Source organism: Pan troglodytes, chromosome 9 (assembly GCF_028858775.2).
Source record: "Pan troglodytes isolate AG18354 chromosome 9, NHGRI_mPanTro3-v2.0_pri, whole genome shotgun sequence".
Taxonomy (NCBI): Eukaryota; Metazoa; Chordata; class Mammalia; order Primates; family Hominidae; genus Pan; species Pan troglodytes.
Window position 1 is genome coordinate 104,721,482 of NC_072407.2, and position 12,818 is coordinate 104,734,299.

Here is a 12,818-nt window from a genome sequence, read left to right on the forward strand (position 1 = left end):
CGCCATTGCAGATGAGACTGGTCTCTTGACAGCAAACACTTGGGTCTTGCTTCTTTATCCAACTTGCCACTTTATGCCTTTTAAGTGAAATGTTTACACCTTTACATTCACACATATTGATATTGTGAATATGTTGACACCATTCATTGACCTTTACATTCAAGGTCAATATCGATATCTAAGGATTTAATTCTGTCACTGTGTTGTTAGCTGGTTGTTCTGTAGACATGATTGAATAGTTGCTTTATAGTGTGAGTGGGCAATGTACCTAAGTGTGTTTTTGTGGTGGCAGGCCTCAGTCTTTCATTTCCATGCATAGCACCCTCTTCAGGATCTCTTGTAAGACAAGTCTGGTGGTAATGAATTCCCCTGGCATTTGTCAGTCTGAAAAGGACTTTATTTCTCCTTCATTTATGAAGCTTCGTTTGGCTGGATAGGAAATTCTTGGTTGGAATTTCTTTTCTTTTCTTTTTTTAAGGCATAATCTTACTCTGTTGCTCAGGCTGCAGTGCAGTGGTGTGATCTCAGCTCACTGTAGCCTCAACATGCTGGGCTCAAGTGATCCTCCCACATCAGCATCCTGAGTAACTGGGACTGCAGTACATGCCACCACACCTGGCTAATTTTTTATTTTTTGTAGAGATGTGGGTCTGACCTAGTTGCCCAGGCTAGTCCAAAATTTCTGGGCTCAAGTGATCCTCCTGCATTGGCCTCCCAATGTGCTGGGATTACAGCCATAAGCTACAACACCCAGCCTAGAATTTTTTTTCCCTTAAGGATGCTGAATACAGGGCCCTAATCTATTTTGGCTCGTAAGGTCTCTGCTGAAAGGCCTGCTGTTAGTGTGACAGGGTTCCCTTTGTATCTGACTTTCCCTTTCTTTCTAGCTGCCTTTAAGATTTTTTCTTTCATGTTGACCTTGGAGAATCTGACGACTATGTGTCTTGGGAATTGTTGTTCACCATCTAGTGTATCTTGCAGGGGTTCTATGAATTTTCTGAATTTGCCTGTTGACCTCTCTAGCAAGGTTGGGGAAATTTTTGTGGACAACATCCTCAAATATGTTTTCCAAGCTGCTTCCTCTCTCTCCAACTCTTTGAGGAATGCCAATGAGTTGTAGGTTTGGTCTCTTTACATAATCCCATATTTCTCAGAGGTTTTGTTCATGTTTAAATTTTTAAAAAAATTGTTGTCTGCCTGTGTTGGTTTGAAGGAGCAGTCTTTGAGCTCTGAGACTCTTTCCTCGGCTTCATCTATTCTGTTATTAATGCTTCTGATTTCATTATGAAATTCCTGTAGTGAATTTTTCATTTCTAGAGGTTTAGTTTGATGCTTTGTTAAAATTGATATGTCATCTTTCAACTCTTGGATTGTTTTACTGGTTTTCTTGATTGGGTTTCAATCTTCTCCTATATCTTTTTGAGCTTCTTTGTCATCCAGATTCTGAATTTTATGTCTGTCATTTTAGCCACTTCAATCTGGTAAGAACTATTGCTGGGGAGCTAGTGTGGTTGTCTGAGGGTAAGAAGACACCCTGACTTTTAGAGTTGCCAGAATTCTTGTGCCGGTTCTTTTTCATCTGTGTGGGCTGATGTTCCTTTAATCTTTGAAATTGTTATCCTTTGAATGGGCCTTTTTGCTTTTATATTTTTTGATGCCCTGAAAAGTTTGACTGTGGTATAAGTTGGGTGTAGTTGACTGGCTTCATTTCTGGATGCTTTCAGGAGGCCAGGGCTCAGCTCAGCACTCCTGAGCTTCATGCTCCAACTATGGGGTGCTGGGACCAGGTCTGCAGCTTTGTTTTTGGCCCCTCAAGGTCAAGCACCTGCTATGCTTGAGGTGCCAAGGTGTTCCCAATTTGCTAGAAGCAAATTGGGAACCCCCCAATGGCGGCTGCCAGAAAAGCACTCTAGCAGGGTCTCCTGAAGACAGCAGAAACTTGATTGGTGAATTCCCATCCACTCTGCCATTCGATATCTTTTAAGTAGAGAATTTAGGTCATTCATATTCAACATTAGTATTGAGATTTGAGGCACTATTCTATTCATCATGCTATCTGTTGCCTGAATACCTTGTGTTTTTTTCACTGTATTATTGATATACAGATCCTGTGAAATTGATGCTTTAAGGAGGTTCTGTTTTGGCATATTTCAAGGATCTGTTTCAAGATTTGAGCTCCTTTTAGCAGTTCTTGTAGTGCTGGCTTGGTAGTGGCAAATTCTATCATCATTTGTTTGTCTGGAAAAGACTGTATCTTTCATTTATAAAACTTTATTTCACTGGATACAAAATTCTTGGCCGATAATTGTTTTGTTTCAGGAGGCTAACAATAGGACCTCAATCCCTTCTAGCTTGTAGAATTTCTGCTGAGAAATTTGCTGTTAATCTGATAGGTTTTCCTTTATAGGTTACCTGATACTTTTGCCTCATAGCTCTTAAGATTCTTTTCTTTGTCTTCACTTTAAATAACTTGATGACTATGTGCCTAGGCAATAGTCTTTGTCATAAATGTCTCAGGTGTTCTTTGAGCTTCTTGTATTTGGATGTCTAGATCTCTAGCAAGGCTGGGGAAATTTTCCTTGATTATACCCTCAAATATGTTTTCCAAACTTTTAGATTTCTCTTCTTCCTTGGGAACACCAATTATTCTTAGGTTTGGGCATTTAACATAGTCCCAAACTTTTCGGAGGCTTTGTTCATTTTTTAAAATTATTTTTAATCCATCTTTGAAGCATTGGGTTAACTCAAAGGCCTTGTCTTTGAGCTCAGAAGTTCTTTCTTTGGCTTGTTAGATTCTATTGCTGAGACTTTCCAATACATCTTACGCTTCTCTAAGCTTGTCCTTGATTTCCAGAAGTTGTGATTGTTTTTTATTTGTGCTGTCTATTTCACTGAAGATTTTTTTCTTTCATATCCAGTGTAATGTTTTTGATTTCTTTAAGTTGAACTTCACTTTTCTCTGGTGCCTCCTTGAATAGCATAATAATTGAGCTTCTGAATTCCTTTTCTGGCAATTCAACGATTTCATCTTGATTTGGATCCATGGCTGCTGAGCTGGTGTGATCTTTTGGGGGTGTTAAAGAACCTTGTTTTGTCATATTACCAGAATTGTTTTTCTGGTTCATTCTCATTTGGGTAGACTATGTCAGGCAAAAGATCTGGGACTTAAGGGTTACTGTTCAGATTCTTTTGTCCCACGGAGTGCTCCTTTGACATGGTGTTCTTCTCCTTCCCCTGGGAATGAGGCTTCTTGAGAGCTGAACTGCAGTGATTGTTTGTGGTCTTCTGGGTCTAGCGACCCAGCAGAGCTGCTGGGCTCTGGGCTGGTGCTGCGGAGTGTCTGCAAAGAGTCCTGTGATATGAACTGTCTTCAGGCCTTTCAGCCCTGGATACCAGCACCTGCTCCAGTGGAGGTAGCAGGGGAGTGAAGTGGACTCTGTGAGGGTCCTTGGTTCTATTTTTGTTTAGTGTGCTGGTTTTGTATTGGCTGGCCTCCAGCCAGGAGGTGGTGCTTTCGAGAGTGCATCAGTTGCAGTACCACAGGGAGGATGCAAACTTGCCCTAGGGATGCCTGGTTAAGTATTCAGGTTTCTCAGAAGGTGGGCAGGGCCCTAGAGCTCCCAAGAGATGCCCTTTGTCTTCAGCTACCAGGGAAGGTAGAGAAAGACCACCAGGTGGGGGCAGGGTTAGATGTGTCCGAGCTTAGACTCTCCTTGGTCAGGGCTTGCTGCAGCTGCTGTGGGGGATGGGGGTGTGGTCCGTAGGCAATGGAGTTATGTTCCCAAGGAGATTATGGCTGCATCTGCTGAGTCATACAGGTCATCTGGGAAGTGGGGGAAAGCTGGCAGTCACAGGCCTCACCCCACTCCCGTGCAGCTAGCAGTCCTAAAGACCAGTCTCACTCCCACCATGCCCTGCAACAGCACTGAGTCTATTTCCAGGCAGCCAGTGATCAGGACTGAGAACTCGCCCCAGAACACGAGCCTCCTTGCTGAAAAAGCAAGCCAACTCACAGTTTTTTGGCATCTCAGGGAGTCTGCAGCAGAGATCCAGTCCCTTCAAAGGGTCTGTGGATTCTCTTGGCTTTCTTAGTATGTTCCTGCTGTAGTTCTTGGAGCAAAAGTTCATGACATAAGTCTCCACACGCTGCTCTGTCTGTCCAAGTGGGAGCTGCAAGCTAGTCCTGCCTTCTATCCGCCATCTTGTCATTTTATTCCTATAGTATTTTCTGACATGTAGAAATTTAAATTTTTATTTGGTCAAATTTGTCTATTTTTCCATTATGACTCCTAGGTTTGTGACTTATGTAAAAAGAAAAAAATGTTACCAAAAATTCTTTTGTGTTTTCTCTTGCCACTTTAAGAGTTGTAATCTAAAACACCAGTTTAGGTGGAACAGATCCTTTTCACTCAAGGTGTTGTTGAAAAGATGGTCCCTTCCACACAGACATTAAAAGATATGAATGATTTTTCTTTGTTTCACTGGAGAATCTCAGCATGGGCTCACCCGGGAGCTTATTAGAAATGCAGAATCTTAGGTCCTACTCAAGGCCATTTTGAATCAGAATCTGCATTTTACTGAGATCCCCAGTGATTCATATGCACATTAAAACTAGCAAAACATTAAAATGGGTTGTGTAGGTTTGTGTTTTTTCCTTCATTAAACAATAGTCAGACCCTATAGGATGGATGAAAGAGCACCGTTTCAGCTCATGAAAGTTTTCACTATGTGGTGCACAGAGAATTTTAAATCTTGCTAAAGATTCGAAGATTTAAATTCATAAAATTATGAAGACTATACTTGGGTTTCTTGGTCCACTCAGCTAAGGATTAATTTTATGAGCGATTAAGAGAGAGCTAATCTAGGTCTGCGTTTAAGAGGAAGTAATCACAGAATGTCTGGTTCTGTGATCTGTTTGCATTTCTTTCTGGTCATTGGTTTGAATGTTTTCTCACTGACCAAGCCTGATGTTTTCATCTAATAACCCTGTGGAGATTTATGGAAACTGACTTGTTGCTATCAAGCTCTAGAAATGTCTTTTTTTTTTTTTTTCTTTTAAACCTTCCTTGATAGAATCACCCTCTTTTGTAACTGCCCACTCCAAACTAAGCCCAGGTAGAATTGGCAGTTGGCTTGTTACTCTTACTTCTCTGGGCTTTTCATAAACAGTGGAATTATATTTACTTTTTCCTCTCTTCCTTTCATGCAGAGCCCAAGGATGAAAACAGAGAAGTAATTAATGGCAGCTTTCCTGGGCCAGAAGAATAAATAAGGAATTATCTTACAAACAGGTACTTCCCATTCCCCTGACCAGCTACATAGTCATGTCAGGCATCATGATTCGAGACCAGCCTGACCTACATGGTGAAACCCTGTCTCTACTAAAAATACAAAGGTTAGCAGGGCATGGTGGCAACGTGCCTGTAATCCCAGCTACTCAGGAGGTTGAGGCAGGAGAATTGCTTGAACCCGGGAGGTGGAGGTTGCAGTGAGCTGAGATCGTGCCACTGGACTCCAGCCTGGGTGACAGAGTGAGACTCAGTCTCAAAAAGAAAAGAAAAGAAAAGAAAAATGTTGTTTCTGTCCTTAGATGATTCTTGTAAGGAAATTCTCTTTCCAAGTAGTTTGCCAAATTGATTTAATGAAAGTCCATGTGCTTCAAACAGATTCCTAAAGCCTCAGATGCCAGGTGGGTGTTGGTCTTTTCTGGGAAAGATGTTTTACAACTGGCTATAACCTCTCATTCCAGTGTCCCAAACCCTTGGCACAGCCAAGGGAGGTGACTGTTTTCTTTAGGAACTGAGTGACTGCTTCTGAGGAAGCTTGAGTGAATGTGAGGTTGGCTTCTGTTTGATAAACCCATGGCACTCAATGGGGACTTTTGGACAGAGGAGACTGCATGGGTCATAGCTGGTGGACTTCACCAAATCCTGAAGTTAAATTTAGGGAATCAGACCCAAGAACACTAAAAGGATTAGGGGCTCTCCACCTGTCTTCCTTGGTCTTGCTCTCTATGCTCTCAGGTCTTCACTGTTGTAGCCACAGTGGTGTTAGAAGGACGAAAATGCTAGGGTAGGGATGGGGCAGGTGTAGTGTGAACTATAGTGGTTTTCAAAATGGGCAACATCAATATAACCTGGGAGCTTATTAGAAATGCACATTCTCAGGTCTGCTGAAGACCGACTGAATCAGGAAATCTAGGGGTGGGGCCCAAGACCTCCAGGTAATTTTGATGCATGCTAACATATGTGAACCAGCATTTTAGAAAGTTTATGCTACTTAAAGAAAGTCTGTGAAGCAACACCCCCTGGGAACTTGTTAGAAACGCAGAATCTCAGGCCCCACCCTTCTGAGATTCAGGTTTCATTGGTCTAGGGTGGAGGAGCCCAGTTATTGGTCATTTAAAAAACCTCCCGTGTGATTCTAACTTTGCATCCAGAATAGAGAATTACTGCTCTAAGGAAGAAATTGTTAAATGCATTTTATGTTTTCCAGGAGAAAAGATGGTCCCTTCCACAGAGACAGTAAAAGATATGAATGATTTTTCTTTGTAGATTCACTGGAGTTCCACTAGAATAGTGCAGTTATCACATCTTCCTCCAAAGAGGGGTAGGTTTCAGAGTTTCAGCAGTAGAAGAAATCTGGGAGGAATCAAGCCAGTGTGCAACATCAACATCAGTTATATTAGGCTGTTCTTGCATTGCTATAAAGATATATGAGACAGGGTACTTTTTATAAAGAAAAGAGGTTTAATTGGCTCACGGTTCTGCAGGCTTTACAAGAAGCATAGTGCTGGCATCTGCTCAGTTTCCAGGGAGCCCTCAGGAAGCTTACAAGCATGGCAGAAGGCAAAGGGGGAGCAGGGACGTCACATGGCCAGAGAAGGAGCAAGAGAGAGAGAGTAGGAGGAAGGTGGCGGGGTGAGGTGCCACACACTTTTAAACAACCAGATCTTGCACTAACTCAGTATCATGAAGACAGCACCGAAGTATAAGGATCCGCCCCCATGATCCAAACACTTCCCACCAGGCCCCACCTCAAGCACCGGGGATTACAATTCAACATAAGATTTGGACGTGGGCAAATATCCAAACTACATCATCGGTCAGTGCTCCTTTCAATTCCCTCAGGGGAATGCAAGAAAGAGCTAAGAGGAAGTTACTACCAGTGTGATGAGAAAGCCATGAAGTACTGAAATATGGAATAAGAAAAGGAGGGCCCAGCAGTCCAAATTCAAGTCCAACCCAGCCCTGGGTCAATACCTGCAATCAAGGGCTCTACCTAAATGTTGGGGACCGGGTTAGCCAGTAGGAGAAAGGCCCAGCCTGGGGGAGCAGAAGGCAGTCCTTCCAGGCAAGCTTCAGAACTGGCCCAGCCAGCTGTGTGCCAGTCAGCACTTGGCTGCAGCCACCATAGGACACTGAAAAGAAACTGTCTTGGGCATTGAGGCTAATCAAACTGACTGTGTATATATGATATCCTGAGGAAGCTGCAGCTCTGTGATTGTATTAACGCCTGCTCCCATTAAGACCTGCTTCCAGCGTCTTATATTCTTTGGAGTGACTGGCTGTTACATCTTTGTTAAATTTTAAATTTACTCAGTGTTCCTCTTCTTTGGCTTGTGTAAGACAATAAGCTGGATTTTAATATTCTCCAAACCACCACTGGTGCTTTAGGCGTGGGTCTCATGGAATAAATGCAGGGGACGTGAAAGCTTGAACAAGATCATGGAAGTATGACCGTGAGATTTTATCTCAATCTCACATATATTCTTTTAGTTCTTGTTGGTATTAGATACTTTACTGAATATCAAAATGCCGAAGGCTTGCTCCCATCATTTAAGAAGGGGGTCATAAGGATTAAAACACATAATCTTCAACAATAAAAATGTAAGTTGAAAAGGCAAAGAGTGTTATGTAGAAAAGAACACAGGACCAGTAGCCAGGGTATCTAAATATGAATTGCATCTTTTTCCTCAGCTAATTGTATATCTTAGTTTTCTTCTCTATAAATGAATAAAATGAATTTATCACCCCCAGTATTTTTTTTTCTTATCTTGAAGGATTATCTTGAGAACAAAATAAGTTCAGGGATGTGAAAACAATTAGTGAAATAGGAACTTTTTCATTTTTAAAAAATTTTCATTTTTGAGGTGGAGTCTCGCTCCATTTTGAGATGGAGTCGCCCAGGCTGGAGTACAGTGGTGTAATCTTGGCTCACTGCAGCCTCTGCCTCCCGGGTTCAAGGGATTCTCCTGCCTTAGCCTCCCAAGTAGCTGGGACTACTGGCATGTGCCACCATAACAGGCTAAGTTTTGTATTTTTTATTAGAAATGGGGTTTTGCCATGTGGGCCAGGCTGGTCTCAAACTCCTGGCCTCAAGTGATCTGCCTGCCTCGCCTCCCTAAGTGCTGGGATTACAGACATGAGCCTTTGCACCCAGCCAATGAAATAGAAACTTTAAATAGTCACTTTTGGCATTCTTTACTTACGTAACTCTATGCAAAATAACTTGCAAGCCAACATTTTTAGTCATTTTTATTACTGTGAAATAAGGGAATCCCAGGCCAAGAGGGTGGAGAGTTCCCCAGAGTCTCTTTGACAGCTGCATTCTGCAGGACTGTCTTCACAAACTGACGCAGGCAGCATGAGGTCCAGCATAACCTGTGTTACCATCGGTTGTCATTTGGTGTGTTGTTGGATTGCTTAATGGGGAATAAACTGTGTTCCTTCTTTTTTCTTTATTGAGCAAATAAACCACAGCAACCATGAAATTAGAAATTTGGTAAAACATGTTGCAGAAGAACCAGGAAACACATTGCAATTGAGCCTGCTGGGTGCTGCTGCAAGTTTGGGGGTGAACAGGAGAATCAGGTTCTTGTAGGTAAGCAGACAAATGTGTAGAAGGGCTTTTTGTTTTGTTTAATTTTGAGTGTTGGTGGTGAGTATGAGGCATGATAGAGTATCAGAACATTCACATTCCATAAGAAGATGAAAATAGAAAAATATAAGACAGAATTTGAATTATAGCATTTATCATGTGACCTTGGGCAACAAAAATAATCTGTAAGCATCATTTCTCCATTTGTTAAATGGCAACAATGCCCACCCCTTATAGAATTGTCAGTAGCATAAATAAGATAGCATAAAGTAACTATAGCATGTTGTGTTTAGCAAATAGTTATTATTATGATGATTATTTATAGAACTAGCTTGAAGATAAACTGTCTTTCACAGTAAAGATAAGGACTTAACAATAAACTCATTTTTCACATGAGTGTTTGTCACTGAGGAGGCATGCCACTCTGAAATGTGTTGTTCTTGTCACCGGGGTGAAGTCTGCAAAGTAGGATGTTTTCCTAATTTGAATGCAATGACTGAAGTGGAAAATGGTCAAGTGAGTTTTTGAAAGAAATATTTTCTCTAATATAAAATTTTTGAATTGATTCTTTTTGTTGTTTCTTAAAACAAGTTCTATTCTTATAGAAAAAGAAAAAAATGCCAGTAATCTTTATAATACCCATTAAAATAAAGTCTCTGTAGCCCACAAGGCCCCCAAGAAACTCAGCTCAAAGACCATTCGGCAGAAGGTAAGGCAGCATTCTCCTACATTGTAGACAACAGCTCTTTCTCAAGATGGTAGGATCAAAGTTTTCTCATTTTGTATATATTTCTACATTAACAAAAAATGTATGATCTTTTGTATATTTACTAAATACAACCATGACCTACATTAATGTCATGAATGATTTCATATACTTTTGAATGTTCTACTTTATTTTTATTTTTTTGGTTGAGACAGGGTCTCACTCTGTCACCCAGGGTGGAGTGCAATGGCACCATCTTGGCTCACTGCAACCTCCACCTCCCGGGTTCAAGCAATTCTCATGCCTCAGCCTCCCAGGTATCTGGGATTACAGCTATTTTTTGTATTTTTAGTAGAGACGGGGTTTCACCATGTTGGCCAGGCTGGTCTCAAACTCCTGGCCTCATGTGACCCACCAAAGTGCTGGGATTACAGGCATGAGCCGCTATGCCTGGCCTCTATTTATTTAAAATATGAAAATTTAGGGGCTAGTTCCTTCCCACCCCTCCATCCCTCATCCTGCAAGATATGCCCCTGCTCTGGTTTGGAAAATCCACTAGAAGGATTAAGAGTCCTGGTAAGTTATGCAGAATGAAATAGTGAGCTCAGTGACACACAGCATGGAGAATGGACACCCAACAGGAAGAATGTGCCCATATGCATAAATGGAATTGCTGTGGGGATTAGGAAAATGTACAACAAAATTGATCTTTAATCTGTCAATTAATGATTGGGGGTCAGTTCTCAATTTTCTCTTGTCTCTCTGGGTCACCACCTAAATGACCTAATCCAATCCTGTATCTCTACACAATGACAACTCCCAAATTTATAACTCTATGTTTAGACTCTTCTCTATACTTTAGACTTATCTGTGCAACTGCCTACTGGATATCTTGAATTTCTCTTCAAAGTTGTTCCTTCCCTGTGCTTTATCAATGCAGTGAATGGACGCTCCATTCTTCTACTTGTTCAGAAAAAAAAGTTGGGTTATAACTGACTTTTCTGTTGATATCACATCACACATCCAATCTGTTAGTAAATCTTGTCATCTCTACCTTCAAAATATAATCTCGGACTATTTCTTACTTGCTACCACCGTCATCTGCTGTCTGGATTGTTGCAGTAGCTTCCTAACAGATATCCAGTTCCTACTTTTTTGATCCTGTGGTTTACTGTCCTCAGAGCAGTTAGAGTGATTTTTCTGAAATACAAGTCAAATAATGTTGTTTCTGCTTAAATTTTTCTAGAACTGGGCAGAGTGGCTCACACCTACAATCCCCTAGGAGGGAAGGACAAAGGCATCCATATCACCTGGCCACAGTGGTTGTGGTGGAAGCTGTAGCACTGAAGAGATGCAGCCCCATGGAAGATGCTGCCAAGAGAGGGAGACAGAGCTATGTCTGGTGTCTCCCTTCCTCCTTACCTGGTGCCTCCCTCCTCCTGTCCTCCTGTCTCCCTTCAGATGAAGGAACTGATGCTGAGACTTGCACTCTACCATAGGCGGAAGCACCCACCACCCTGTTCCCAGCCCTGGAAGGGCAAGGAATGAATCTGAGGCAAATAGGGCCGGCACTGGCAGTCTGCTCGATTTTCCCTCAGAGCATTTATCTTCCTTGACATATTTACAATTTTTTGTCTATTTTTGGTTTCTCTAACTTGACTAGAATGTAAGATCCACAAGGCTTGGGCTTTGCTCTTTTGTTCACTATGTCCATAGCTCCTATAACAGTGCCTAAAACATAGTAGGCAATCAATAGATATTCTTTGGATAAACAAATATGCCTCAACATTGAGTCTAACTTACAGCAGACATTGAATAAATATCTATTGAATGAATGAGACTAACAATTTACTGCAAAAGCAGTTCTTATGTGAAATATGACAGGGTTGACATCTTAACTGAAATCCATCTTGAGAGATTTTTTTTAACCCACCGAGATTTCTGAGAACACATTTATTTGAAGAACCTTATATTTTATGATGCATTTTTATATGTGAATTTTTTGAAACCCTACTATCTTATTTCCTGAGGGGTTTTAGACTCAGCTATTCTTCATTTCATTTTTATACATTTGTGCAGCTGAACACTTCCTACTTTATTCTTTTTGTTTCTAAGTTCCTAAAAATAGTTCAGAAAATCCAAAATTATGAACTCAATTCATCCAAAAAAATGAACAAATCAAATAACTTTGAAAATAAATGCTTTCACTATTTATTACTAACAAAATTGAACACTATAATCCAGAAAAATTGAGCAAAAATAATTTATTAATCTCAAGATTAAAACCAAATATGGCTTTATGATTGTATTAGTCCATTTTCACACTGCTATAAAGATACTACCCAAGACTGGGTAATTTACAAACAAAGAAGGTTTAATTGACTCACAATTCTGCAGGGCTGGGGAGGCCTCAGGAAACTTACAATCATGGTGGAATGGAAAGCAGGCACCGTCTTTACAAGGTGTCAGGAGAGAGGGAGAGCAGGGGAAACCACCACTTATAAAACCATAAGATCTCGTGGGAACTCACTCACTCTCATGAGAATAGCATGGAGAAAGCCGCCCCCATGATCCAATCACCTCCCATCAGGTCCCTCCGTTGACATGTGGGCATTATGATTCTGATTACAATTGGAGATGAGATTTGGGTGGGGACACAGCCAAACCATATTGGTCAATTAAGCGATAAATACTATAAAAATTATAAATAGTGGTCAAACTGAAACATTTCTCTGTTTCAGAAACTTTTCACTTTAAGAAAGTCTTAAATTCATTGTTGATTACCTTGTTCACATTTTCTCGACTGATTTGTATCGATAAATCTGGATTTTGGTTTCCTTTATGACTTTGGATAGATTTCTGGATGGTGGGTGAATACAGACTTAAACTTTAAGAAAGTGCCTGTTTCCAGCTTCTGGCTGGAGGCTACACTTCCCAGCCTGTCAGAGCAGCCACCCTGAAAACTGCAATCCATTATGAGAAATAAAGCTCTCTTTTTTAAATTAAAAAGAAAAAGGAATTAAAATGTAGGATTTGGTGACCAATTTAAGTATGTTAAAGACATGTTTTGGCTACTGAGCTTCCTCTGAGATTCTTTATACTCAAACACGAACAAAGCACTGAATTTCAACCTGAAAATATGTCATGTGTTTCAAATAACTTCAAGAACAAAAACAACAACAAAAATCTTATTTTCTGGGAAAAATGATTCATTTCAGGTAAAACCCATGAC

At 40.8% G+C, this 12,818-nt stretch overlaps 1 long non-coding RNA gene across 1 annotated transcript; it reads left to right on the forward strand.

Moving 5' to 3' along the window:
• Positions 1–737: 737 nt before the first annotated feature.
• LOC104001307 (uncharacterized) lies at positions 738–12,426 on the forward strand. Its single transcript, XR_010147659.1, has 4 exons — positions 738–3,574; positions 5,210–5,291; positions 8,749–8,883; positions 10,833–12,426. It is a non-coding gene; the product is annotated as an uncharacterized LOC104001307 (long non-coding RNA).
• The last annotated feature ends 392 nt before the right edge of the window (positions 12,427–12,818 follow it).